General features: G+C 42.1%; 1 long non-coding RNA gene across 1 annotated transcript in view; it reads left to right on the top strand.

The window, feature by feature from the left end:
* Window positions 1-19,624, top strand: part of LOC122175220 — a 114,491-nt gene extending 94,867 nt beyond the window's left edge. The window contains exon 3 of the long non-coding RNA XR_006177351.1: window positions 19,591-19,624. This is a non-coding gene — a long non-coding RNA (uncharacterized LOC122175220). The remainder of the gene's footprint in view (window positions 1-19,590) is intronic.
* The last annotated feature ends 7,349 nt before the right edge of the window (window positions 19,625-26,973 follow it).

Genomic DNA, 26,973 nt, shown 5'->3' with positions numbered 1-26,973 from the left:
AATGAGATCTTCTCTACGGCAAGAGCAATTTTATGTTATTTAGAGAATTGAAAAAATGGAGCTCTGCTTGTTTCCATGCACCGGAAAAGCAATACAGTCCTTAGTGACAGGTTTTGTCTTGAAATAAAGAGAAGTACAGACCCTGAAAACATATACAAAAGAACAATCAACTCTGAAATCTTCAGAGCTCCAATTGCAACATCTGTAAAATTTGATTTTTTTTTTCCCCCTGCAAGAACTGCATTTTAGCAAAAGCTTGGGAATCTTTTTGCTGCTCTTGAGGCAGCCAGCAGGACCTGGGATCTGCTTCTGCTTGCTTTCTTTTGCTCTCTGAAGGGATAAAAAGATAGACCAAGTAGAGAACCAGCTTTTTTTTTTTTACACAGAGTAACTCTGTGTATGGCTGTTCTGCCAACAATCAGACTCTTTCCAACCCAACTTCAGGAGATAGAGCCCAACCCTCAGAATGTCCTTCTGGGGCTGTGCACCTAACACCATGCAGCTGTGATGCCCAGCAGGACTGCGTGCAGTGCAGAGGCACATCTGCACAGCCATGTTGGTGCAGCCCATGTGACAGACCCTGCAAAGAACTGGGATCCTTTCCACTTGCAGCCTCTGGTTCTCTGCTGGTGGCCAAGAACACTTTTTAAGAAGGATGATTGGACTAAAGTGTCAAAAACCCGCCCTCAGAACTGCTCAGCAGCAATATTTCAGGTATTTCAAGAATGGGGCTTCACATAGGCCCTGCTGTTTAGCCAAGAGCTCCTGGTCCCCTTTATGCAAAATAGCAGACCCTGGCCAAAGATAAGTTCTGACCTGGAACACATGCTTGCCTTTGGCCTAAGAGGGCTTTGTCCCTCTCTAAGTTCCCATACTTATAAACCTTTCTATTCATTTCAGCTGACTTCTTCATTCTTTGTTTTTGTTTTTGTTTTTTTTTTTTTTCTTTCTTTTTTGCTTTTTCTGTACAACAAAATGGAAAGTTCAGTACTTGTAATTCAGTAAACACATTTTTTATGCAAGGCTTTTATATCTACTGTAGAAAGCTCTCACTTGTTTCTTTCTTCTGGAGGCATGAGAAATTGTTTATTAAATATAATAATAATAATAAGGTAGAGATAAGCTTTCTTAGCTGGCATTACTTCAGATTCCGACGTATTTTTCTCTAGCCTCACTTCATTATAGCTCTATTTGGTAGTGCATAACCAGCATGTGTCACGCCGAATGAAGGCTGGCTTCAGAATAACATGTCAGTAAGATGATTGCTCTTGGAACACACGGTGCCCTCACTCTATAATTAAATGCAAAACCTGCGTGGAAAAAATTGCTGTTAAAAGTCTTAGCTTATGCTCAGCGGAGACCAGCGGCACAGGGACAAATGCTGTCACGCTAACTTTAATTGCTTCCCATGCGTCTTGCTGCAGGAGCTGTGGCACTGCAGAGCTCCTGCCAGGGTGCTGAGGCTGTGAAGCAGGTGGGGGACTGGGTGGGATGGCACTGGGGCCATGGGGTGCAGGAGGGGATGGTGCTGCCCACACCTGCCAGGCACAGGGAAGGGGATGCTGATCATTTCAACTGTGGTTTCTGGATTCTTGTTTCCAAACAAGGCATCGTGAGCGTAGAGGTAACTCACTTTCTACAAGGGGAACACAATGAAATGATTTTTTTTTTAAATTGTAAACCTATTGTGTCTTTCTGTTCTCAAATTTCCTCTGACTGTCCTCTAATCAAATATAAATAGAGTGTGTTCTTCCAGGACAGCTCACAGACTTTCAGAACTAAGCTTTCTGTCCTTCTTTCCCTGTAGTGATCCATTTCTCCTGTGAGGTTATCTTCATCCTGAGCAGCCCTTCCATTTACTCAGCTCTCATAAGGTACAGTCACATCACACTTCAGATCAGCCCAGTGTGTCAAGGCAGAGAGGTGCAAGCTCCTCAGGCAGCTGACAGTGTGCTATGTTGCGTGTCCCCTTCTGAACCAGCTCCATCATTCCCAGAGCCTGACTCTCTTCTGTCTCCTGAGACAAGACCTTCGCTTCTGAGCTTGTCTTGGTCTTCTTTCCTCACAGACAACCTTCCCTGCTCAAAAAGGCCACAGCTATCTGTCATCTGCAGGAGCCCCTTTATTTCCTTCTCTGCCTTAGAGGTGAGTTACACCCTAATAAATCAAGTAGCAAAAAACAGTCACCTTGGTCCCCTGCACAGTCAAGATCAGGGCCTTCTGAGGTGTCCAGGGAGCATTAATCCTCACATCATCTTTTAAAATCTTTAATTTCTGCTTTTTGGTGATGATTTCAAGTTGGGAATTGTAGCTTCATTCCAGGTTCAGCTCATAAAGACAGATGCATGCTGTTGAGGCATGCAGGCGGTAGGAAACGAGTGGCTTTTCTCAATTGCTTTCTTTAGGTTGATGAAAATAACAGTGAGAAAAGGAGTGCGAGTTTTGGCCGCGCTTCACTGCTATCAGTGTTCATTTCACTTTTGACATTTAAGTACTCTAAATGCCTGAGAAAATGTGCTGGTAGACACCAAGCAAATATTCTGAAAATTTCTTTGACACCGCCAGGTCCTTTAATTCCACTCCTTCACATCTGGAGGAAGCTAAAGTAAAGTTGTGTGAATGGATGCATTTTGGCAGCCTTCTCCAGATTAGCTAAACCTTAGGGGGCACATCGTGTCTGGTCCTTAAACTGTTTCTCAGCAGTAGGAGGCATTGTGATTGATAGTCTTGAAAACCAAGGCAAGGATGTTTTCCTACTGCCACTGCAGGCTGCTGGTCCGGGACCCTACTGCCCTCCCTGCAGCAAGCCATCTGCACAGGGAGACAGGGCATGATGTGCCCACACCTTGCCTTGCCCTGAAGGCTTTCATTACATTTCTGTTGAGTCCTGAGGCACCACAAAGTCCAGCTGTTATAAGGTTTTCCAAAAGGCATTCAGCTAGGTTTCTCAGCAAGACCTCAAAACAAAAGTTTTGAAAACAAAGGCGCCAAAGAGCGACAGAGAAAGTGCTTTCATGGATCAAAATACATTTGAAAGTTGGGAAGAAAGAGTGTGAATGTACGGTTGGCTTATGTACTAAGCATGAGAGAGGTGTCTCAGAGATGTGCACTGGGGTCTGTGCTGCTTAACATGCCTATTCATGATCTTGAGGGGGAGTGACTTGTAAGATGTCAAAGTTTGCTGGTGCCACCCAGTCATAGAGGGCAAAAAATTGAGACCAGGCTGTCAGGAACTGCATGAGGCCCCTTCACTCTTCTTGCCCCAGAATGCGATTTTTTTCCTCTTTTCAAGTCAGGCACAGGTTTGTAAGCCCCCAGGCCTCTCTGAGTGGCCTCACTGACAGGCCTCACTGTTGTCAGGCTTCATCTGCATTTTTGAGAGCACACTTTGCGATACGGTTAGCTTTTTGGCTCTGAAGGCAGAATGTGTCTGGAGCTGTGGCAGGAAAAGACAGCAAGTATTCATCTTTTACTACATGCGCATTCCATCACAAGCACATCTCTAACATGTTTGTGTGCAGGGCACATACGTACATCAGAAGGGCAGTCCTTCCCTGGTTTCCAGTGGCACAACCTCTAGGTAACTGAGATTAAGAAATCACCAGGGAACCCCATGGGATCTTGAGAAAACAGACTTAAAGGCAGCAAACTTCAAGGGAAGTGGGATCGACACCACCTCTTCTGTTTCTTTCATGAGTTTCTTCCACACTAATAATTCCTGCAATGTTAAAATAACGATGCCAAAGGCTTCAGATGGCAATCATAGTTCTCATATGAATTATACATTTGTACCTGAGGAGCAGAAATTAGTACCATACTGTATTTATTACTGAATGGCAAAAGTTTCCTGGAAAGATTTTCAAAGACCTACATTTTTCGCCTACGTTTTTCTCTATTTAATTTTTGTAATAAAAAGGCTGGCAATGCAGGAACTCTCTGGAAAGTCAGCTGGATGCTGCTGGGCAATCAGTCCTCTAAGGAGCCGCTTTGTCAGCTCACAGGTACACGGAGGTTTTATAGACCACTTGATGGCTTCTGTGGATAAGCTTTGCCTCATTCTCTCCGGGCAGCAGCCAGTAGAGAGCGATATTGCATACATGTGAGAAGTTAGTTCACTACACTGTATTATTCTAAGAGGAATTAACCACTATAATTATTGCTTTCCTTCTCCAGTACTGCTGTAATAACTAAGCTAGATATAAAGGAGTTTAGGCTTTGCTAATGTTTTTTCATTCTCCTCAGTCTTTACTCTTTATCTTGTGTATAGTCAATGGCTCGTCAAACCTGAAGATGGTTTATTTGTTATTACATATTTTAAATGTTTCATTCCCTACGAACCCACTAATGGGATGTTACACATCAAAATTAGACTAAAGAGCTCTGGAAAAGAAATCTTCTAATCACTTAGTCGAGTAAAGCCTGTTGCTTCTATGGCGAATATTTGTAGGCTCCCACTTTTGTATAAGCCAGTATTATTTTCAGAATTCAGCTTGCATTGGATCACCACACTGGGGTCAAAGGATGAAAATACGTGTTAGCATTTCAGAATCTCCATCAACTAGTTTTTGTCACCTCCATCTTCAAATTTAGTACCATTTTCTCCCTGATATAATATTTATGTGATATATAAAAATGTACAAGATGGCTCCATATCTGAAATAAAATAGCTTATAACCTTAATGCCTATCCATAATCACAGTTTTTAATCTAGGATCTTCCATGTAGAGAATGGATGACCACAGGTGAATAATTTATCGAGTATGTCCAGAAGCTTCTGAACATGGCAGTGGAAAAGAACACTTGATACAAACTAAATGTCTCCATTTTATTATTTTACTAACCCCTCTGAGTCACCTCCAGCATCTGCTGCCCCATCCTACCAAATGTCACATTCACTGAGGCAGAGGGAAGGCTGGTGCTAGCTCTGGGAGCAGAGAAAGAGAGAGCAGCAGGGAGGCATAGAGAGGGATGGCAAGCAGCAGCAAGATCTGCATGCTCCACTGCAAGAACGACTGAATTCTCAGTTCTGTACTGAGCCCTTGGTGCAGGATTCCTCTGCACGTCACACCAGGATCAGCCATTAAAAATGAGAAACCCCAGCACCAACAGCATCTCCAGTTGGACTGGGTTGGCCATGGCTACTCTGAAATGTTCTCTTGAGCAGGGAGGAGCTGCTGCCTTCCCTTAGCTGAGGAATCTTGCCCTGTGAGCACATCTCTATGCTTCTTGGTGCAATGCAGATTCTGCTGAGGAAGGCAGGAAATAAGTCTTAAAAAATAATCCGTGAGCTTGCTTCTCCATTATTTAATCACAAACCTTTGGTTAAATTTCCCAAAGGCTTTCAGAGGTTTTTAGTAAACTTGGAAGATAAAATTATGAAAAAAAAAAAGAAAGAAAGAGAGAAAGAGAGAAAGAAAGGAAGAAAGAAAGGAGGGAAGAAAGGAAGAAAGGAAAAAAGGAAGAAAGAGAGAAAGAGAGAAAGAGAAAAAGAAAGAGTTTATCAGCCTGCTTAATACATGAACTGAAGAGTTGCTTGGTGAGTGAAGTAAGCCGAGTCAGCACTGGGATACACCTCACAGGATAACATGCAATAACCTTATATGCATGCCCTGAGAAAGAAAAGTACAATTTTAACACCAATACCCAGAGCAAAGAGAGGCACCTTTGGGAACGAAGTCCTTTATTTCTCTTTATGAAAGAGGATCCTCTTCATTCTAGTATATACCTTTTTTTTATACATTCATACAGACTTTTTCTGTTTCTGTGTGTAAGAGAGAACCTAGGTGCTTATCAATGATTTGATGGAGCTACATACCTACAGATGAGCTTTGACGTGTAAGAAATAGTAGTTCTTACATCATCATTTTCCTGGATTCTTTGCACTGTAATCAACAGAAGGGAATACATCCTTCTACCTCAATTTCTTTAGTGCTGAGTCTGTCATTGTGGTTTGAACCCACATTTCTCTGCCATCGTTCAGCTTCCCTTCTCTCTGCTGCTGTAGGATCAGCCTGCTGTCAGCAGCAACATCCAGCAGCACTGGTCCTTGGGCACCCTCCCTGCAGGCAACTGACCGCAGAGCTCTCCTGCTGCCCCACTCTGCAGAGAGACCACCAGGTGAGCCCTGGTGGCCTTGGGTGTCAGTTTGTAAGGAAAGGAAAGGCACCGACCTTGAGCCTGTACCTGTCTTCTCTCATGCATCTGTTCCGGAGCAGAAATGATTCAGAACCAAAAATGTCAGCATTACTCCTCGTTTGGGTCCAGACTGTGCAAATGGCCTCTGTCTCCATGATGAGTATCTCAGGTCTAGCTATGGGACACGAGCATCTGCTCCTAGGAGCTCAAAGCCTGTCCCTTGCCTGACAAGAATACACTTAATGAAATTAAAGAGCAATAAAATCAGCTACATTACTCAAGATTATTACTTTCTGCCACATTGTGTATTCATACTATAATTTACCACCACAGGAGATCACAGGAACAAACTCTGGGTTTTACAGAGGTCTTTGTGATATTACGGCTATAATCAGAGTCATGTACACCGAGTGCCATAATGAGGGCAATCAAATCCCACACGTCAGCACGCAGCCTGATGCCTGCAGTGTCCCTGCTGCAGTGCTCCCCTCCTCTTCCCACCCCACCTTGTAGGCAGTGCACAGCTGATCATCTGAGTTACTGGCATTTGGGATTTTGTTATGGCACAGGAGCCAGGTGCTCCTAAAGGCAAAGGGTAAATGTAATGTAGATGTTCATCAGACCCACAGCTTTTTCCCACCGAAGTATTGAAAGCTAGGGAGTGAACTGGTCATCTGCCAGAAGGAACGTGGCAGTGGCCTTTGATGCAAAGAGAGGCAGAATAAAAGGAAAAAATAAAGGAAAAAAAAGGAGAAAGAACAACGATGTGGCTGTGAACAGAAATAGAATTCACCACCTTTCCACTGTTCCCATGGAAATCTTTCACTGCCTTCCATGCCATGAAGTGTTTATCTACAATCTCAGGTGACCCTTGCAGCTTCCATTTGTTGAGCCTTACCTTGCAGAAGCACTGCCGTTTGCTTTTGGGTACACACCGTACAGCTTGCGTGCCCAAGAACATTTGGCTTGCTGGGAAGAAATCTCTTTGTAGAACAACTCAGCTTACCCAAAGATGTACTGGGGCCACAGCTGTCCCCAGGGGAGCCCCCTGGGGTGCTCCTGTTGGTACAGGCAGCAGAGCCTTGCTCCTGGCTTCCCTCTTTCATTCCTGCTTGCCCCCCAGGCAGCTGCCCACATGCTGGCCTCTGCTCACCTGGTGGTCCTTGCCATGACAACCTGCAATGCATCTCTGGATAAAAACAGCTCAGTCTTTTACTCTGTTTGCTCTATTATTCAGACTTTTCTTTTTCAGACACTAGACTTTATTAAAATTTAGTCTTTCAAGACGTGGCTGATACAGTGAGTGAAGAAAATAAAAGGAGACTGCAGAGCTTCCTTCTTAGGTCAAAAAGCTGTGACAGGATGACTTGGTAACACAGAGCTAACAAATCTCCCTCTTTCATTTCTCTCTATTGATCACTGACGGCTTTTCAAAGCCCAGGTCTTTGCTGTCTTCACAAGCCTACCTAGGGGGAGGGAAGGGACCATGAAAGCACCCAAGGAGAGCACCTGGGATCTGGGAGGGGGTCAGCTGGAAGGAGAGCCACAGGTGACTCCCTGCAGGTGGCAGCAGGCTTTCCAAGGAGTTTGGGGGGCTGAGGGTTCTGTGTTGTGGTCCAAAGAGAAAGAACAGCCTAAACTCAGTGTCTTCTTGCCACAAGGGACCCTGGCTTCTACCTCTTCCTCAATATTTTCTTCTGTCGAAACGAAAGATAAAAGAGAAATATTTAAAATATTTAGAAAGACAAAGCTGTGCACAGGAAAATAAATCAAGAGGCATTTAGTGTCAAATAACATTCCTGAGTTGTTTATGCTACCTTCAGTTGTGACCTTGAGACTACAGGCTCAGTTGTTTCTTCCCAGGGAGTACTGCTTCTCATCTAAAGGCATCCTTTAGAACCATTTAGATCACAGAATCATGGAACTGTAGAATGGTCTGGGTTGAAAGGGACCTTTAAGATCGTCTAGTTCCAGTCCCTCCAGACACCTTCCACTGGACCAGGTTGCTCAAAGCGCCATCCAGCCTGGGTCATAAATATAGACATGGATGAGCAGAACACATTGTCTGAGATGCTCGTGGTTGATTTCCAAATATTTTAACCCCCTCCACAAAAGAAAGGGGAAAAAACTATTTCTTCTTAGAGAAAACAGAAAGGGGGGAGTAGTAAGTTTTTTTTGTTTAGTTGTTTTTGTTTTTTCCTTAAATATTCATGAAAGGAGTAGGAGATAGATCAGGAGCATCTAGCTGCAGGAGAACTCCTGACAACTGATTGGTGGTGCTCCCAGAGTGATGGGAAAATTCCCCAACTAGTGAGAGAGGTGGGCTGAGCAGAGAGATGGTGAGCCACTGGAAATAATACAGGATGGCTTTCTAATAGTTCCAGTTAATGAATAGAGCCTGTTGTAAACTAGGATTAATTTTTCAAGGAAAATGAATCATTCTGGGAATGAAAAAAAAGAGAAAAATGTATCTTTTGAAACTCTTTGGCAATATCTAACAATGGCTTCTATCCAGGCTGCTCTGTGTTTTTAATAACTTCAGATATTTGGGGCTCAGCTGTCTCCCTCAGTCACATGAAAATAAGCCTCATAAGGAAGTCCTACAGCCAGCCCCAGCTTGAGATATGTGTGGAGACACTCCTCTGTGAGGAAAGGGCAGCTCCAGTGTGGTTTGAGTATTCCCAATCCACGTTTCCTTCAGAAGGAGCAAGAGGTGCTCCCAGGAGCCCTGGGCCCATTCAGATTTGTCACTCAACATTAGCGCTGTCTTGGTCTGCAGCCTCAACACTGGGCTCATAACTCCAGCACTGGGAATGCGTCTGTTTGCATTCAGTCTGAATTTATCATGGGTTCCAGGTAAAGATAACCCTGGGGCTGAGAATGTGATGCTCACGATAAATTCTTTGCAAAAGAAGTGAATGTTCCCATCCTGGCAAGTCAGTGGCAGCGTTCTTCTGGCCTGCTTGGGATGCCTTCTGCACCTGGGTCCTCCCAGCAGCCTCCACCTGGTGCTGCCTGAGCTGTATGCAGAACTCAGTGCACAGAGCTGGCTCACTGTGCTCCATTTAAAAAGGATTGCTGTGTGAGAAGCAAGTCAGGCGGGCTCTGACCATAATTAAGGACACGCTTTGATGAGATCTCAAGGCAAGTAGCAGAAGTGTGCTGTTGTTTCCTTCATGTTTGTTCTTGACTCCTTTTTCCTTGTATGTTTTTTTCAGTTGTGTTTAACAGTCTACTTGCTTCTCCTGCAGCTGCAGCTTCTCCATGCTGCAGCTTCTCCTCACCTCGGAGGAAAGCTCCAGAGGCCTCATCTAGACAAAAGCAAGAGATTTGTACTGTGAGGGCCTAGGGAAATGTTCAGAGGGCTGAAGCTGTCACTGTGTACTGGCAGGGGTGGGAGCAGCAAGGCCTGAGAGGCAGAGAGCATACCAAAGAATGGGCAGGAAGAGAGAGGCTGTTCCCTGCGGGGATGTTTGGGGACAGACAGGAGGACATCCTGAGCCAGTTTCTCCTTTTAGCCCCTTGTGTTATAAGTGGTTGTTTCAAAATCCTATTTCAGACATAAGTAGTTAAACTAATTACATGTGGCCAATTGGCTGAATAATGAAACTGTGCTCTGTGATTTACTGAAATCCAAATCTTGACCAGGTTATGCTGGTGATGACCTGCATATCAATGTGAATAATAGTCGCTCACACCTAACATCATAAGCCCAGTGCTTAGTCTGCATTAACTGCCACTTGCCTTTCTCATCTGCATATGAGATAGTTCAGGTTTTTCCTCTGCATAGGGATCCTCCAGCACACTGCCAGCCTGGCAGCCCTCTGCCCGAGGCACACCTTGTGCAGCTAACAGCTCTGCTGCATTGTCTGTAGGCTCCCACTTGCCCACAGTGTGGGCCAGTACTTCCCCTGACTCCTGCATTAATCACTGAATGCCACAGTGATCCCCCATCAGTTTAGAGCCTTAAGACTAAGGAAAGAGAAGGAGCAATAGGCATTGCTGCTGTCTGGAAGTTTTTTTAATTTAGCAGCACTGCAGAATCAGAAGTCACTTTGAATGCAAAAAATCTATGGGCTGATATGCATTTCTGACTTACTTCATCTGCAACCTCTATATATAATGTGGATACACTATAAAACAAAAGAACGGGTCAACAAAATGAACAAAACTTCTTTTTAAAATAACATTAAGACCCCAAACAAGCAGAGTATTAAGAAGCATGGAAATGATGACCTATGCAATTTCACATTGATTCAGTCCCAATGGCTGCTCTAAAATTCTTAACACAGCTGCACATTTTGATGCTGGTGCTCCCCCAGCACTTCCACTGGTTCAGTGAAGGCACTCCCAGGCCTTTGCTACAACCTGTCTTCATCACTGCAGGGATGGGGACCTGCAGGCATTGCCACCCACTTTCAGGCAGGCTGCTCTGTGAAGCCATTTGCAGCTGCCATATGGCAGAGTGCAGTGCAGCATCTCACCTTGCAAATGGTGCTGCTCTCAAATCATGGCCTGCACTGTTGGCATCAAGTATTACTGGGTGCCCCTGTCTGCGTTGTAAAGACCCCTCTCTTTTTGGTGGGGGCAGTGCCAACATCACTATTAATACTCTGGAAAGATGTAGGCTGCATGCGTGTAGTTAACACAAAGGCAGTAAATCAAAGGGTAATCGGATAAATCACATAGCTCTCTGTGGCCATTTGAATATGTGGGCATCAACAGGAGTTCTCAGTGTGTGTGCATCCATTCTGCTGTTAGCAGATGCAGGGTCAGACTGATAGCTCCGTTATGTCAGGTAGGAAGTCGTAACTTCATCTTTCACTTATCAGGGGTTCCAGAATGGGCATTGCTATGGTATTGAAACAACACAGTGATTTTGATGTCTTCTTTAGAAAGGGACTGTAATTGCATAGATGTACTCAATTGTACAGAATTCTGTAAAGAAGTAACAAAAATAAGGTGTATTTTCCTAAGGCTCTTGGGAGCAGCACATGATGCATTTAGTACCCACAGAGCAATCCACAGAATCATCTGTGAAAAATCTGTGCTGAAGTATATTTTACTTGTTACCATAAAAACAAAATACATTGTATAATACAATGTGAATTTTATGTATTTACATATTTGTAATTGACTCATTTGAAGAACGATTTCAGGAAGGTTTACTTTAGGAAAAAAAAATGATTCTGGTGAAATAAAATGACAATATGCACAAGGTTTACAATGCCAATACATTCTCCTAGTTTATTCTGCCTGCAAATTCATCTCAGCAGCAATTAAAGGGAAAAAAGAGGAAAATTACATAGTTGCCAGAGCAATTAGAAGTAAGCAAGTTTTCTGTTCCTTATGCTAGTGTAGTGGAGGTAGTGACATTGAAAGGTCATTTGGGGGGCCAAACTCTGGTATAAAGATTTTGAGATGCATCCAGCTCAGGCTGGTCAGCTGCTGCACCTCAAAGCAGGCCCTTGCCTTACAGCTTCCTTCCTCCCACTGTCAGCATCCCTGCTGCACCCTCTTTCAGCTCCCATTTATGAAGAACAGATGTGGAGATAAAACCCAGCGTTCACCTTCAGAGCTGTTCCTTACAGGTCAGAGCTAAAGGGTTTAATGAAATAGTAATGAGAAACATACCACTAGCTATGTAATTTCTTTAGCGCAGACAAACAGGTTATCACTCACTAGTGCTGTGAATCTGGCATCTTTTGAAAGCACAATTCTCTTTTAAAAGAAAAGGTTTCAGTTAATTCTTTCGTGTACGTCACACCCTGGGTGATATATGAGTCTTATTAGTACGTACAGATTTATGAGACAGCATATGGTCTTTGAAAAGAAAAATCTCTCAAATTATTACATTTTACTTGTCTGACCTTTGTTCTTGCACAAGGTCACACTGCACATTTAAAATGTCCCCTGCCACATTATTTAAAGGCACAGACTGCTGGAGCTGGCTGTGTACCAGGAACCAGAAATTGTATCCATCAGAGGCTATTTAGAAGTAAGGAAGCCTTCCTTACCCACACCATGTTCTTCTCTTGATGAAATCAATTTGCTATTCATACAAGTAGTAAAGAAATGGACAAATGATGATGTTATTTGTACTTCTGGAAGAGAAAAATTAATGCAAACCAAGAAAGGAAAATGGACAGTGGAGAGAAAAGGGAAGGAAGAAGGCAAGGATGCTGGACGGGAACTTAGTTCCTCATCTTCCTCTCACAGCAGTTTGTGTTCCAGCTTCAGTACAGAACACCACAGTGTGCTCTGCAGGCACTCAGCTGTGGGAGTGGGAAGAGCCATCAGACCTGCCTTTTCCCTGACACACGCACAGAGCTCTGAATTTCTGTGAGGTGGCAGGGCAGACTCCTGAATTATAGAATTACATAACCATCAAGGTTAGAAAAGACCCCTAAGATCATCAAGTCCAACCATCAAACCATCCCCATCGTGTCCACTAACCGTGTCCCCACGTACCACATCTGCATGTTTCTTGGACACCTCTAGGGATGGTAACGCCACCACCTTCCTGGGCAGCCTGTGCCAGTGCCTCACCACTCTTTCTGAGAATAAATTCTGCCAAATATCCAAACTGAACCATATGTTGCAGAGAGATGCAACAGCCTCCTTTTAGCGCTTCCCAAGACGGTCACCTGGAAAAGAAGCTTCTATGGCATAGACATCCTGTGCGAACCACTAGAATGAAGTAAAGGTATGTATTATCAATAGCATGTACCACACAGCCTTTGGAAGGGTGCTGCAGGGCTTACACAAAGACTATCCATGAACAAGTTTAGGCAACTTTGGGCTTAGCAAACAGCTTTGCTTTTCAAATGTACGTTTCCATAGATTTCTCATGAAATGCATAGGAGCACTTCTTTAACCTCTCTGCAGTCTGCAGTGAGAGCAGTGTTATTCACCTTCTTCCAGTCCCATGAAAGTGAGCTGTGGGCCACAGCGAGCTGCCTAACCCTGGCCCTGCTTGGGCTGTGGGCAGAGCTAGCCCTACAAGCGACATTAAATGAACCATCTGAGAGGGCACCTCTTCATCCTCAGAAACCATGTAGAAATGACACTGTTTGGAACCTTGTGACAGAAGCCCTTGTTCTTTCTGCATGCTTGGTGTGACCCCTGCACTCCTAAGTGGCAGGAGGCTGCTCTGGCCACACTCTGCAGGCAGTGCTTGGGTGAGAAGCACTCTTATTTCCTTACTGCAGAGGGATGCTGTGGGGCAGCTGAGGTGGCTGGGGAATATTCTGGGACAAGGCTACTTTTGAAAGCAGGAATATGGTAGAGTCTAGGACAAATGAAGGAACTTAACGCCAGATAGTGCTGTCTGCCACTTCTCTGTAATGATCAGGATTTCAGATCTTGATCCATAGTAAGGTTAGAGTGAGAGGAAGGCACGCATGCATGCCAGGCGCCAATACTGGACTCCATGGGAGTGGGTATGTGGGGGCAGTGAAAAGGCTTGTGGTAAAATCCCCCAGAGAAGCATTAGAAATGGACATAGAGGGATCCCCAGCAGAAGTGAAAAGGAAGTGCTGCCTGAACTGAGCTGTTATTCCATGAGCAGTTTAAATGGATTGTCTAGTAATATTGCTTTTGATCTGAGTTTAAGTATGTGCCTGTGAATGTACATACATATTAAATAAAACACGGAGCTGGAAACCTCATTTTCCAATTGCATCTAGCAGAGATACCATGTAAAAATCCAGTGTCTACATGGCCCTAGGGACAAGCCATGCTATGGCTAAAAGGGAACTGTTTTAGTCTAACAGTTTAGAACTGTTTTATTACCTAACTTACCTAGTTACCTCCTGTTTTGGTAGCAGTGACTCAAGTGAGTGCACAAAACTGTGCCCTGTTGTTCCTGACAGGTTAGGGGAACGAAGTATGGACAGGAAAAGCAATCACATTTTCATCATGGAATATGCTGCTATGGAAATTGTGAGTTCAAACAATGGCACTATCTGGAGTGGGGCAGAAAGTAGCTGTAAGATACACATTTACTACCAGGTTTGCTTTTAATTCCTTTCATGTATTATATCTGTCAGCTTACTCGTTTTCTATTCACAGTACCCTCCAGAATCCAGCTGCAGTGTAGATTACATAGATGGTCACAGGGTTTTATTTGTTTGTTTTGCCTGTTGATAGATTATAATGTGTTCTTGAAATGAATTGCAAGAAATCAGACCTTTCTAATACAAAGGTTTATTAGAAAGGTCTAGCATAATAATTCAGTTTCTAGTATGTGCCCAAATGACAATGCTGTGAATTCTCTTCATTCTCAACTTAATTCAAGGATCATTTCCACAACTCGATTTACTCTTGTACCTTCTCCAGCTACGTTGATTGAGGTAATAGACTGGCAAAGAAAACAAATCAAGGCTCACATCACGGTACACGCTGTATTTTGCTGAGGCTAAATTATATGTAGTATTCCAAGTACATCATTCTTTGCTTCAAGAAAAAGAAATGGAAAAGACAGGCGTTTTCAGGGAGGTTGCATAGTTGCACAGATTATTTGTTGTAGAAGATTCTGCAGCTACTTCTGAAATTCTGCAGCTATCGCTGTAAAGGAAGGGTTGCACAAAGGAAAGGGGAGGGCGTGAGAGGGAAAGCTCTTCTGCCAAGAAATGCAGCTGCAGAGCTCATGTCAGAATACAGGTGTGGGTCTGTGTAGGTGGGGCTCAGCACGCACACACAAGGTATGGTCTCAGAGAGCAAATGTCACAGTGTGGGCACAACATATGGGCTGTCCACGTCTGAATGGAGCAATGAAGGAAGATAAAGTAAACTTCATGAGTGAAACATATCAGAGCATATTAAAATGTATTTATTTTGTGGTCTCAAATCAATTGCAAAGTGCTCGTGCTCTTTTTGTGAATGTGCCAGGGCAGCTAAGCACGTTTTGACTTCCTGCGCTGGTTGCTATTATGTCTTTTGAAAAGCTGCTGATTTGGAATGCATATGGTCATTTCAAATCGTTGGCTTTGGCAGAGCTCTGTGATCACAGGAGGAGGATCATTACTCTGTTTACTGTTGTTACCATGCCAATGTGATGCTATATGAGATGAAAGTGCTGAATATAAGTCTTTTATAGTTATGTTTGAACAGTCAAATAAAAGGATGATTTGAACATGCTGAGCATTACTCTTCTCAGATATTCTGATAGAAGACATCTTCCTGATGACATGAAGTATTTCACGGCTGCAGCTTGACTTTCTCAGAATTCCACTGCGGCAGAAGGCAGCACTCCTGCAAGATCAAATATGGTTTAGCATTGCAAAATCTAGCACTTCAAGTATCACTTTAAATGAGATAAAAATGAAAAATCTGTAACAGGTAAAGGAAGAAGCAATAGCAGAAGAGAAATCAAATTGGAACACTTGAAGGTAAAACAAAGCTCCCCCACCACTATTTGGAAACCTCACATCTGGTCTGATCCTAGAAGAGAATGAGATTTTACATCTTTTGCTATTTCTTCCTACCCACAAAACAAAACAAAAAAAAGTGCATTTTTAATTAACTTTAACAAGAAACTGGTATTTATTTTATTTATTTCAGTGGTTTTGGAAAGTGATACTAGCAAAGATAACTGTAGTGGTCTTATAAATGGGACTAATGATTATGTTTTCTTCCTTTTTTCTTTTCCTAGGGTGATGGCATGTGCTGTAGATCAGGTTATATTCCTCTTGCTGTATAGGATCTTTATCTATGCAAGGTAGCCCTTAGATGAGCGGGATTTCCCAGCATACATGACTTTAAAGCAGTGTTAGAGGAGTACCTTGAGATGCAGCAGGTGAAGGGGCCAGGGCTTGCTGGCTGCCAGGGTACAGGTGGGCAGAGGCAGGCCCCTCTGTCCCTCCCTGCCCAGCAGCCCTGCTGAGCCCTGGGAAGCCCATGGTTGGGTCAGGTGCTGGGAGGGGACCGGAACAAGGAGCACTCACTGCACTGCACTGGTCAGTGCTGGGAGGGATCCCCAGTGTGCAAAGTTAATCAAGTTGTGGCCTAATTAAAACACATAGCTGCATTTCTGTCTGCCTGCGGTGCCCAAGACAACAAGCTCCAACAAAGATTCCTGGTGGTGCTGTTTTATGCGTTTCCTAAGAGGTCAAATAACTGTGGCATTTCAGATGTTGATCATATATAGAGAGAAAAGGGTAAGATTTGTTTGCTTTGACCCCCCTAGCAAGTTGGTTTTAGTACCTATTAGTTGACAGTAATACTTAAACCATATTTTGTTCTTTTCCATTCTGTGGTGGCTAAATACTAACAAACAGAAATATTGAACTGATGAAACCCGTTTAAAATAACCTCTACACTGACATATACAAAGTTTTGTAATATATAGAACAATATGAAGTCAAGAGAAAAGTTTCAGTTTTAAAGAGTCCCCAGTGTATTTATGCTATGAATCTGTACAACATCTCTCATGATCGCCTAAACACTCCAACCACTAATGAAATATACTTTACTGGTATTTTTCTGGTTTTCTGAAGGATTATAGAGAATTCAATGGTATTTTAATGGCTGCTCTAAAATGCACCAATCGGTTTTCTTTTTATTCATTTTATCTAACATGTATAAGCAGTAACAGTTACAACACAAAAGCATCTAAGAAAGTGGTGTAATTTTGGACAGTTGTATAATTGAAAGTGCATTTGCTTTAGTGACCATTGCTACCTTTTAATTAATACGTCAAATACCAGAATATCTTGTTAGTAAAATTATTCTGATTTTCCCCCTTAGGCCGTAGTCATCCCTCTCATAGGAAAGCATCACAAAAGAAAACCAAAAGTGGATGACCTATTATTTTTTTATCTGAGAGTGTAACAGTTCATATTCGTTCTTCCTTACCATTCAGGAAACAGTAAGCTACTCTCATTTAACTGACCATGGAAGCAGAATCTGCTTCCCCTGCAGTGTGCCAGGTGATTTCTGCCTGCTTCTGCTTTGGGTTTGTGACAGGAGAAACCGTTGTGAATTCTGGCTTTCACTGAGCAGCTGCTCAATATTTTGAGGACCTGAAAAATACCTGGAAAGAAAAGCCAAAAAACTGATACCTGAAAACACAGCTTTACTCGGGAGCTACAAGAAGCCCCAGCCTGGCTTCCCTCAGCTGTCTGCTGCTCAGGGCTGCCTGACACCTCTTTTTAGTCCTGCAGGATGCTCCTCTATTTATGCTTCTAACAATGTTCCCACATCTCTCCATTAGACTGTACTGGGATCCAGAATCTGGAGAGTCCAGCATCTTCAAGTGGGGAAGGGAGAGTAGGAATTAAAATGGAATTTCACCAATAACCAGACAAATTCCCATCAAAAGCTCATTTTTAGATTTGGTGAATCTTCTTGGTAGGGGAGTGGTTTCTAATAAAGTGCTTTTGGTTGGTTAAACAGAGATGGAATAGTTTTGACCATTTAATTATCCAGAAGGAGAATGATTGAGAAATCAGTGTGCCAATGAGAAAAGTTTGCATTAAAAGGCTCATCAGCCTTATAATAGTAGACAGAAGACTATATGAAACTCATGACAATTGTTTAGCTCTAAGTATTTATCTAACTCATGAAAAGTTAGCTCTAAGTATTGAAGTGACATACATTTTAGACAGAAACATTCTTATATCCTTTATTAACTAGTTTTACGATGTCTTGCAAAAAAAAAAAAAAAAAATGCAGGTGGTCTGAACATCTGCAAGGGCTCTGTCCTGTCTCATTCATTGCCTTATTGCAGCTGCAGAGCTAACAGTTTTTCCTAAGACTATGATTTATTTTTTGAAGAAAAATTCATCTAAGTGATAGCAATACAAGCAAATGAATTTGGACGTACTGAACTGAGATAGAACCACTTGTGTTTTTAGTTTGTTTTCTGCTTAGCAATTCAAAGGATCAACATGTACTGGCTGTGAGCGTTCTTTTTCCTGACAGGACTCACAGAAATGTTATTTAGGCTAGTTAGCCTCTTTAGCCTCCTCAGCTTATCTCCACCCACATGCTGGTTCACTGAAACCAGACACAAGGAGATTCCTCTGCCTCCTCTGTTCCTCTCAGTGTCTCTGGTAGGTGGGTCAGAAAGCCAGCAGGTGCCCTTATGGCCATGCACACTGACCTCAGGCTTCACACAGAGCTGTCGCCTTCCTGCTGCAATACGTCCTTCCTCTCACATGTGAGTTCTATTTGCTGCATTGTCACTTTATTCTGTAACATATTTTCTCTCTGTCCTTTGTCAGATGAGGTTGTTGTAGCTTCCACGGGCTAAAAGAAAGGGAACACAATACGTGCTAAGGGAGATATCATGGCCCTTCCATGCATTCCTTCTCAGCATGCTTTTGTGCCAGAAGCGAGAAAAGGGCCATGATCTGTGCAGAAAATACATATGGCAGGGGAGTAGCATTGTAGCTACAAGATTCAATAGCATTTACTCAGGGAACACTTCTGAGTCGAGAGGATCACAAAGTACAATCTATAAGGATACACATCTCAAGGGGGAGAGAAAAAATCCTCCTGAGGTTATATCGTTGCTGTTCTTATCAAGAAAAAAGATAGCAAGCAGGTAATGTTCAAGGAGAGTGAGGAAGTCCAGTAAATCTGTAATAATAGATGTCTTGAAGTATTACACAGATCAAGTAACCCAACTGGACAAGTTTTATAGATGTTATTTCTCACTCGAGTCTGCTGCTTCTGAAAATAGTTTTAGTTCTGCAGTGCACATGAGAGGAGACTGCTGTCATCTTAAATAACCTGAGGAAAAGGGAGAATTACAAAAATAAAAATGAGATTTAAAGAAGTAGAGAAGGCAAGTTTTTATTCACATCATGGACCCTTGGCTTTCTTCTTGCTCTGAGTGAAGAAGTGCTCCAGAGAAATGAAGCTGTTGGTTAAATAGGGGAGGGAGATTCAGTCATTTTATTTCATTGCTTGATGATATGTTACCATCTTTGGATATGTTGAAATATGGTACCAATTAAGGGCAAACCAGCAAAACTAACCATGAGGTTGATATAAAAAAGGGTTGAAGGACAGCACATAAAATGTTATCAAGTCTTGTCAGTGGTGACAAGGCAGGTAGACTGGAAGAAGCTGGAAGGGGGAGCAATGGACAGCTTCTGTACAGCTCCTTCTGCCAGTACCTATCTTTTTTCTTACTTCTACCAAACTCTAGCTACTGAATTCTCTGCTTTCATTTCTGAGGACTGACCTTCATTATATGACTAGAACAAGACATAAGAAAATGTGTTTATGGTGCTGCAGAGCATTATTTAGAAGGCACTTTTGCAGAAAGTGCAGGAACAGGAACAAAATATTGGCATAACACTGCCAAAATTAATTTAGAATAATTGCTAAGGGAGACTTATATAAGAAATTTACAAATAAGTTATCTAATCTACTAGAATATGATTTCCTATGAACTTGTACCTGATACTCTTCTAATCCTCTTTCTCACTTTGTCTCTTGCAGCTAACATGCCCATCTGCTAAATGGACACACGGAGATGCTTGGCTGGTTCCTGACTTGCAGGATTAATACATGTTGAGATGAAACTGACTTCCCACCAGAGTGTAACTGTCTCTATTTGACACAGTTGCCGACTAATGATTAATGATTCAGAAGTCTTAACTCTATAAATTAGGTTGAAATTGCCCGAATGGTGTCATAAGTTAGTAGTGAAAGGACTGGAATAGACACAAGTAGATAGACGGTACAAGTTACATGTTCTAGTTCTGCTAGAAAATGGAGATTTATCACAGAATCACAGAATGGCTTGTGTTAGAAGGGACATTAATGATTATCAAGTTCCAAGCCCCTGTTGTGGGCAGGATGGCCACCCCAGATCAGGCTGCTCTGCCTCATCCAACCTGGCCTTGAACACCTACAGGGATGGGGCATCCACAGCTTCTCTGGGCAGCCCGTGCCACTGCCTCACCACCCTCTGAGTAAATAATTTCCTCCTAACATCCTATCTAAATGTCCCCTTTTTTAGTTTAAAGCCATTCCCTCTTGTCCTATCACTGTCTGCACATGTAATATTATGTTAACAGGACGTCATTTTAAAGAAGAGCCATCCTGGGAAGTGGTGATTAGCTTCTCTCATGTGTTTTAAGTCAGGGATTGCTTATCCAAAAAGAAGAGAGATGACTGAATTTGCTTTATCTTGCTCATCATGTATATATTTTAGTTAGGAGCTAAAATAAAATATTTAAGTTATCAGAAAAACAGGAGGACTTGCAGTGACTGTTTCCCCAAAAGACTTTTTCCAGACTGCTCACATATGTCAGTGATACAAAGTGGTGCATTTACTGAGATAAAAAGACTTTGCGCCAGAGGGCTGTAGGACACATTGCCTCCTCCCTTGGGGCTACACGTACCTGCTGCAAGACACACTCATCACTTTGCTATCCCTTTCCTTAAATAATAAATGCAATTACCGTTGTTGTTTCCTGGCCTACATGGCTAGGACTTCTGGGTTTTCGTCTGAGTTATGGCTTTGAGCATGCTGAGAGTTTTGGTTTCGAGGAGAGCTTGCTGATCATCTGTTGTGTTATTCATGGCATTGGATATTTCCCAAGATATGGATTCTAAATAGTGTTGTGGTTCACATTCTGTTCTGAAGGAAAAAGTATACTTGTCAAGAACAGTTTTTTGAAAACCAATTTATAATTTATCTTTTTTGTTGTTGTTGTCGACAGTCATTTGTGGTTAGCTTGAAATGACATGAATTTAATATCTTTATTCTATTTACTAGTTGAGTAATTTCCATAGATAATTCTTGATTTAGGAATTGTTTCATTTGTGAAATTCAAACAGGCCAGGTAACTGCCTGTTCCCTGTCCAGCCAAACCCTTCAGGATGACCTTTCTGTTAAATCTAGGTAAAACGTCAAAAACTCTTTTCTTTTGAGTGTTCCTTCATAGTTGCTTATGATGCAGCTTATTCACCTATTAGAAAAAGTATATAGGAATTGTCAGCACAATAAAAGGAAACTAGAGTTATTCATGCAAATAACTCTTTATGATTTAAAAAATATTGCTTTTTGCATCTTGTGTTTTATGCTTATTAAATGTGAGTGGAATAGTATAATGAGTATAAATTTTTGCTAAAACAGTCAAATGAAGAAGTAGATACTTCCTGGGACATACTACTGAGCTAAATGTGAGGTCCTGGTCTCTCTTAAAGTATAAATTGATTATATGATGTCAAACCAGCTGATCCAGTGGTATCTCCTCATTTAAAATCTTATGATTTATCTATGCCATAGATATTGTACACACCTCTATATTTGAGTTATGTCTTGCACTTCTCTGTGGTACTTAGCATTGACAGGGTAAAAACATTTACATTTTAAAGTGATTTTTACTGTAAGTTACTGTAAGTTAGTGGCAATATAGTATCTGTATGCTCTTACAGTCTGTCTATAAATATGAGGGTGCTCTAAAGGCAGTGCCTCTTTTTATTATTTTGGCCCATGAAATCAAAAGCAGATGTCAGTGGAATGGTAGGAGGGGTTCTTAATATTCCGTTCCATGTTGTTGCCATGTGACAGATGGCAGCAGAGGGGCAGTCTGACAGAATGGTGCCTGACATGGAAGTGCAAGTGATGCAAAGGCGTGTCACTCAGTTCCTCTGAGTGTGGAAACAGTGGCACCCAGTGACATTGAAGCTTGCTGAACCTTTGTGGGGACCAAACAGTGGATGTGAGCACAGTGGGTGGTGTGTTTCAGCAGTGGTGACAGTAAGTCATCTCCTCTCGTGCAGATTTTTATGAGTGCAGCATGCAGGCTCTTGTTCATCATGGTGCAGCTGTGGTGACTATGTTGAAAAAGGACGTTTTATAGCTGAGAACTTGCTCTATCAAATAGTGTTATTCAGCTTTTTGTATCTGTTGTAGTTTCCGTGGAAATAAATAGGAAGCATTACTTTTAGAGTGACCTACATATAATACCTATATGCAGTAGGTACAGAAATGTTGTATGTATGAAAGCTAAGGAAATATATTTGTGGCATGTTATGATTAGAAAAAAAGTCACCCCTTGAAGATGCTTAGAGGTTTGAAACACTAGTATTAGTCCTTGGAGAGAGGATTGTGGTTAAGCAATTATAAATGCATGCTAAATTAATGAATCCCACTGGTTTATCACATAGCTGAGGTTTTTGAGGGAATATTTGTAGAATATTCATCCACATCCAAGAATTTCTCTTCAGTGTTATGTCTTGCTTAATGTCACGGATACAAAAGATTAAGTCCTGGGGCAATAGGTTATCTGTTCCTATGCTGTAACTTTCATTGTGCTTTATAACTGTAAATCACACAAGGCAAATATTTGTATTATTTAATTTCTTCTCATTCCAAATTACCACAGATAGTATGTAACTTAAAACTGTCAGCTCTCTCTCCATAAAAACAGTATATTTTAAATAGATTAGTGGTCCTTTGATATTGAGCAATACAGAGATTCAGCTCAACTGATGTCAGAACATCTAAATACCAAGAATTTAATACCTCCAAGTTTGAGATATTCAAGTCCAGTTTAAGTGTCTGGGCTGGGCTGTGCTTAACAAAGAGGGATGGGAAGTACTGAGGCCTCACAGGCACAGCCCATTAGGAACTCACCCTTGGGGGAAAAGAGCCCTTTCTGGGGTCCCTGATCTTTGCTCAGAGCCTGAAGAAATAATCCCAGGCAGAAAGCTCAGGCTGAGGGAGAAGTATAATTCATAATAGTGCTTTTAATCTCTCTTTACCAGAAAAAAATAAAAAATAAAATAAAAAATCCAGGATCATTTATGAGTATTGTATATGCATATTTGCAGAGACATATGTATGCCTCTGATACGTGTGCCAGACTCCGAGTGAGTTTACAACAATTGTACTTTACAAAGCAAAGGGGCTGGGCTGGTACATGGGGTTGTGACATACTGGCACTTCTCCCAGGCTGCCAACACATACAATTGAATCTCATTTTTCATTTCTGTTCCTCTTGTGAAAAATAAGGCTTAAAAACATTTATTGAAGTGCAAACCGATGCAGAGGTGTCTACCCACTGGTAGCCTAAACCAGAGCTGCTGAGGGATGTGAACTGGCCTTTCATTTCAGTAGCTGACTCAGAGGTTATATGGCAGTGCAGAAGTCAATGTTAAGTGCTACTTTGTAAAAGAGTGGGGAGGAATCCCATCCAAAAGATTTACACAGCTGTCTGAGTGGCTCTTTTGTCTTCACACAGATGAAGCCACATCTCCATGTTCTTAAAGTCATAAATAACATCCCAACATGCTAGTGGATATCCCCCCAGCTGATACTTAATTTTTATGCTAAGATGTAAAGTCTAGATTTCCATTTGTTATGCTGTTTGTACTCTTTTGGCCTCTACTTAGTATGAGCTGCTTTTTTACCGGCTTTGGATTAGATTTTCTTACAGGTTAAAGTTCTCTTCACCGTGCTCTAAATTAAACTTCTGTGCCTTTTCAATCTGCATACATTCTTTGTCAAGGATGATACAGAAGACACTAAGAAGTTCATTAAAAATATGATTAATTAATTTTATTACAGTAGCACTTAGAAGCCCCTGCTGAGACAGGAGACCTATTGCAGTGGGAACTGTAGGGACAGATAAAAGAGTGAGTTTCTGCTTCAAAGAGCTGAAAATTGAACCAGAAAAGACATGTTTCCCTTGGCTTCAAGGGAAACTGAATAAGGGCTTTTGTGGTATTCTTGAGCAAGCTGGAAGCACCATGTTTCATTGAAACCTTTTCTTTTTCATTCTGCAGTTTCATAAAAAATACATGATGAATGAACCCGGATTCAATTTTCAATTAAATGAATCTCAGACTATCTGGTTCTCTCCCTCCCTGCAGCCTGTACCTTTTGCTTTCTCCATTCTTCCTCTGCAGGAACTATACAACAGCCCTGTGCTCCCTGATCTTCTTCCTGCTAACTTGTTCAGACATCTGCGTTTGTGTCTTGTCATCACATTTATAATAGTGAATTTTCGCGTTTCAAAACAGGATCTACTGCTCTTTTTTGTTAGCGCTATAGTTATTTGAAAATATTCAGACCTTTCAAAGAAGAGAAAGAAAAAAAAGGAGGAAGGAAAGAATGGCTTCCCCTCCCTTAGCCCCTTTCTACAGGTTCTGATAGCAAAGGAGTTGGAGAAATGCAGGATGAGAGGTGCAACAGTTAAAGACTGTGCTGTCTTCTACCACTAGCCTTGAGTCAATTTTTCTTCAATGTACAATAAAAGTGAAAAAAGGAAGGGTGCAGAGCTGAAGGTTTGTGTCTTTGTTCATGCAAAGGCAGAGAGAAATGTGACTTGAAAAACAGGAGATTCCAGCAAGCTGCTGAGTTCACAAAACAAATCTTGCTTTGTGCTCAGATTTAGCCTTCTATTTCCCAAGTTCCTGCTCTGTGGCTGCTGGGGTACCCCTCTAAGCTCTCTCCCACCACCCTAACAGTCTGGGGAGAGGCTGGGCCGAATGGGCAAGGTGGTTGGGGTTGGGACATGGCCCGACCTGCTGCTGGCTGCATGTCCTGTCAGAGGTAGTGGCGTGGCTCCAGCTCCACGACTACTCTTAGGCAACTTGTTCTGATCTCCAGTGCCCTTAACCTTGTATTCAATCACTAAATTTCGTCTGGATTTTCACCGCTGCTTGCCTCCTAAGGAGATGCAGGTGGGGTCAGGGGCGAGAGAGGTGGGCTGGCACCCTGACGGCCACCCCGTGCACCAGGGCTGCCAGCTCTGCCTGCTTGGCTTTCTGCTGCAGCCCAGTAGTGTAGTCCAACGTCTGAATTAAATCTAAAGACAGAAGCAGGAAGAGCATTACCAGCACGGGTGTATGTGACTGGCAGAGGAAGAAGGGAAGGTAGGCCTATTAGGATGAGTGGTCTGTTTTGCCCCTTTGTTTGCTTATCACATGCCTTAGATGTTCTGCAGCCTCTGGCTTCTTGGTGCGTGCCTGAGTTTAAATTTTCATAGTACTCATTTCACCACTTAGCCGTGTCATGTTGTGTTACCCCGTATTACCACGCATCAAAACTTTATAATGGAACAAACACAACAATCACTTTAAACTAATGCTGCCCCTGTTTCATTATTCAGCGCATTACATCACAGGCTGCCGACAAGGAAGATCTTGGAATTACATTTAAAGGCATATTTACGTAAGGAATGCATGTTGCAGGGGAAGTTTGTTAATTTGGTGGCTTTTTCTTTTGTGCGCTCTGTTCTCCTGTTGGGAGAAGGAGTTTTTACTCAGTACAAGAATAAAAGGGAGAGGCAGGCATGAATCGTCCAAGTGCTACCTCTCATACAATCTATCTTTAAACTCTGCTTCTTTTGGTGGAGGAACATTTGTATCAACCTTATGCTTAGTGATGCCTCATTTTACAACTCTAGTTTATTGTTAATATTATTGTACATTCTTAAGCAGAACTGAAAAAAGGAGGCAGATAGTCTTGGTGTAGTGGCTTTATGTTCAGCGAAAGCATAACTGTGCTAAATATTTTCAATTAGTTGATGTCCTGATTTAGAAAAATATCAAGACAATCTTGGTGGCTTTTTTTTTCCCCACGCAAATACTGTGAGAGAGGGAGAACTACTGTGAATGGAGAATATGGCAAAATATGGAGCATGCACATGAGCACAGTAATAAACAGGCAAGCTGATCACAATATGAAGTCATACTAATCGTTCTCTTGGCACGTGTGGGTTTGCTGCTAATGATTTATGATACTTCATACTGTGATAACAAATATTCTTTGGTATGCTCTGGGAATGTAATGAAAGTGTACTGCCAGGTTCTGACACCTTTACTTTGAATTATCCATCAGTTATCATGTGTAGAGCTCCATGGACTTAAGAAGGAGTAATGTATCTCTGAACATGGCAAAAAAGGATCAGATTTAGCTCTTAGGAAAAAAAGAAAAAAACACAAAAATTGGACATATAAGTTGCATAGGATGATTGTTTTAATGAAAGGTTTTGCTCTGATGTTCTATGGAAGCAAGAAATATATCTGCTTTGATTTTAAGAGGTGTCTTGCTGGATGAGGTTGTCAAAAAGAACTCCAGCAAAGGACACAAAAGCATTCAGAAAAGGCACAATGAATTTTGACTGCTTTTGAATCTATTTATCAAAGCCATTGCCATTCCCATTTCGACACAGGTGGAACAATAATAAATACCGAACAAAGCAACTCAATCTGTATTCAGAGCATTTCAATACATGGAAAGTTAAATGCAAAGAAAGAAAGCTTGTGGAGTCAGACCTATTGACTCCTGCTACTTCTATTCCTCATTCAAAATGAATGGTGGATAGTGCACAAAGGCTGGCAAGATGTTTACATTACTGCGATTAACATATAATAAGCAGCACATTCTGTAACACGAGTTTATTATTTAACTGAATCAGTTATATTCTACATCACAGGAACATAATCCAGCTATGAACCTTGACATTTTCTTTTAGTTTGACTAAACTTGCATGTCAATTATCAAACTTATAGGAGCCATATTATTTCTCCGTCTGCCATTTATCCCTCTAGGAGGGTCTTTGTGCACGAATGGGCCCCTGTCTGGTAAAGAAGAAATGCCTCTTCTGTGGAGGATAGGCAGTGGGAAGAATCCTCATTGAAGTTCTGAGTCTTGGCTTTCACAGGAGTCATTCCCTGGGAGCAGCCAAGCATGGCACCAACAGCTCTCTCTCTTTACCACCCCACGTTCATAATGTTTCAAAGATCAGTCTGCACATTTTTCTTGCCTTGGATTTTAATTCCACCGTCCCTACAAACTTGGAGGAAATTCCTAGATGGAATTTCACTCTGCACAGGCAGAAAAACAGCAAAGGCTCCAAG

This window comes from Lagopus leucura, unplaced genomic scaffold (assembly GCF_019238085.1).
Source record: "Lagopus leucura isolate 7727_CA_CO unplaced genomic scaffold, USGS_WTPT01 Super-Scaffold_739, whole genome shotgun sequence".
NCBI classification, from domain to species: Eukaryota; Metazoa; Chordata; class Aves; order Galliformes; family Phasianidae; genus Lagopus; species Lagopus leucura.
Note: the sequence above shows the minus strand (reverse complement) of the source record. Positions and strands in the feature narration are given on the sequence as shown.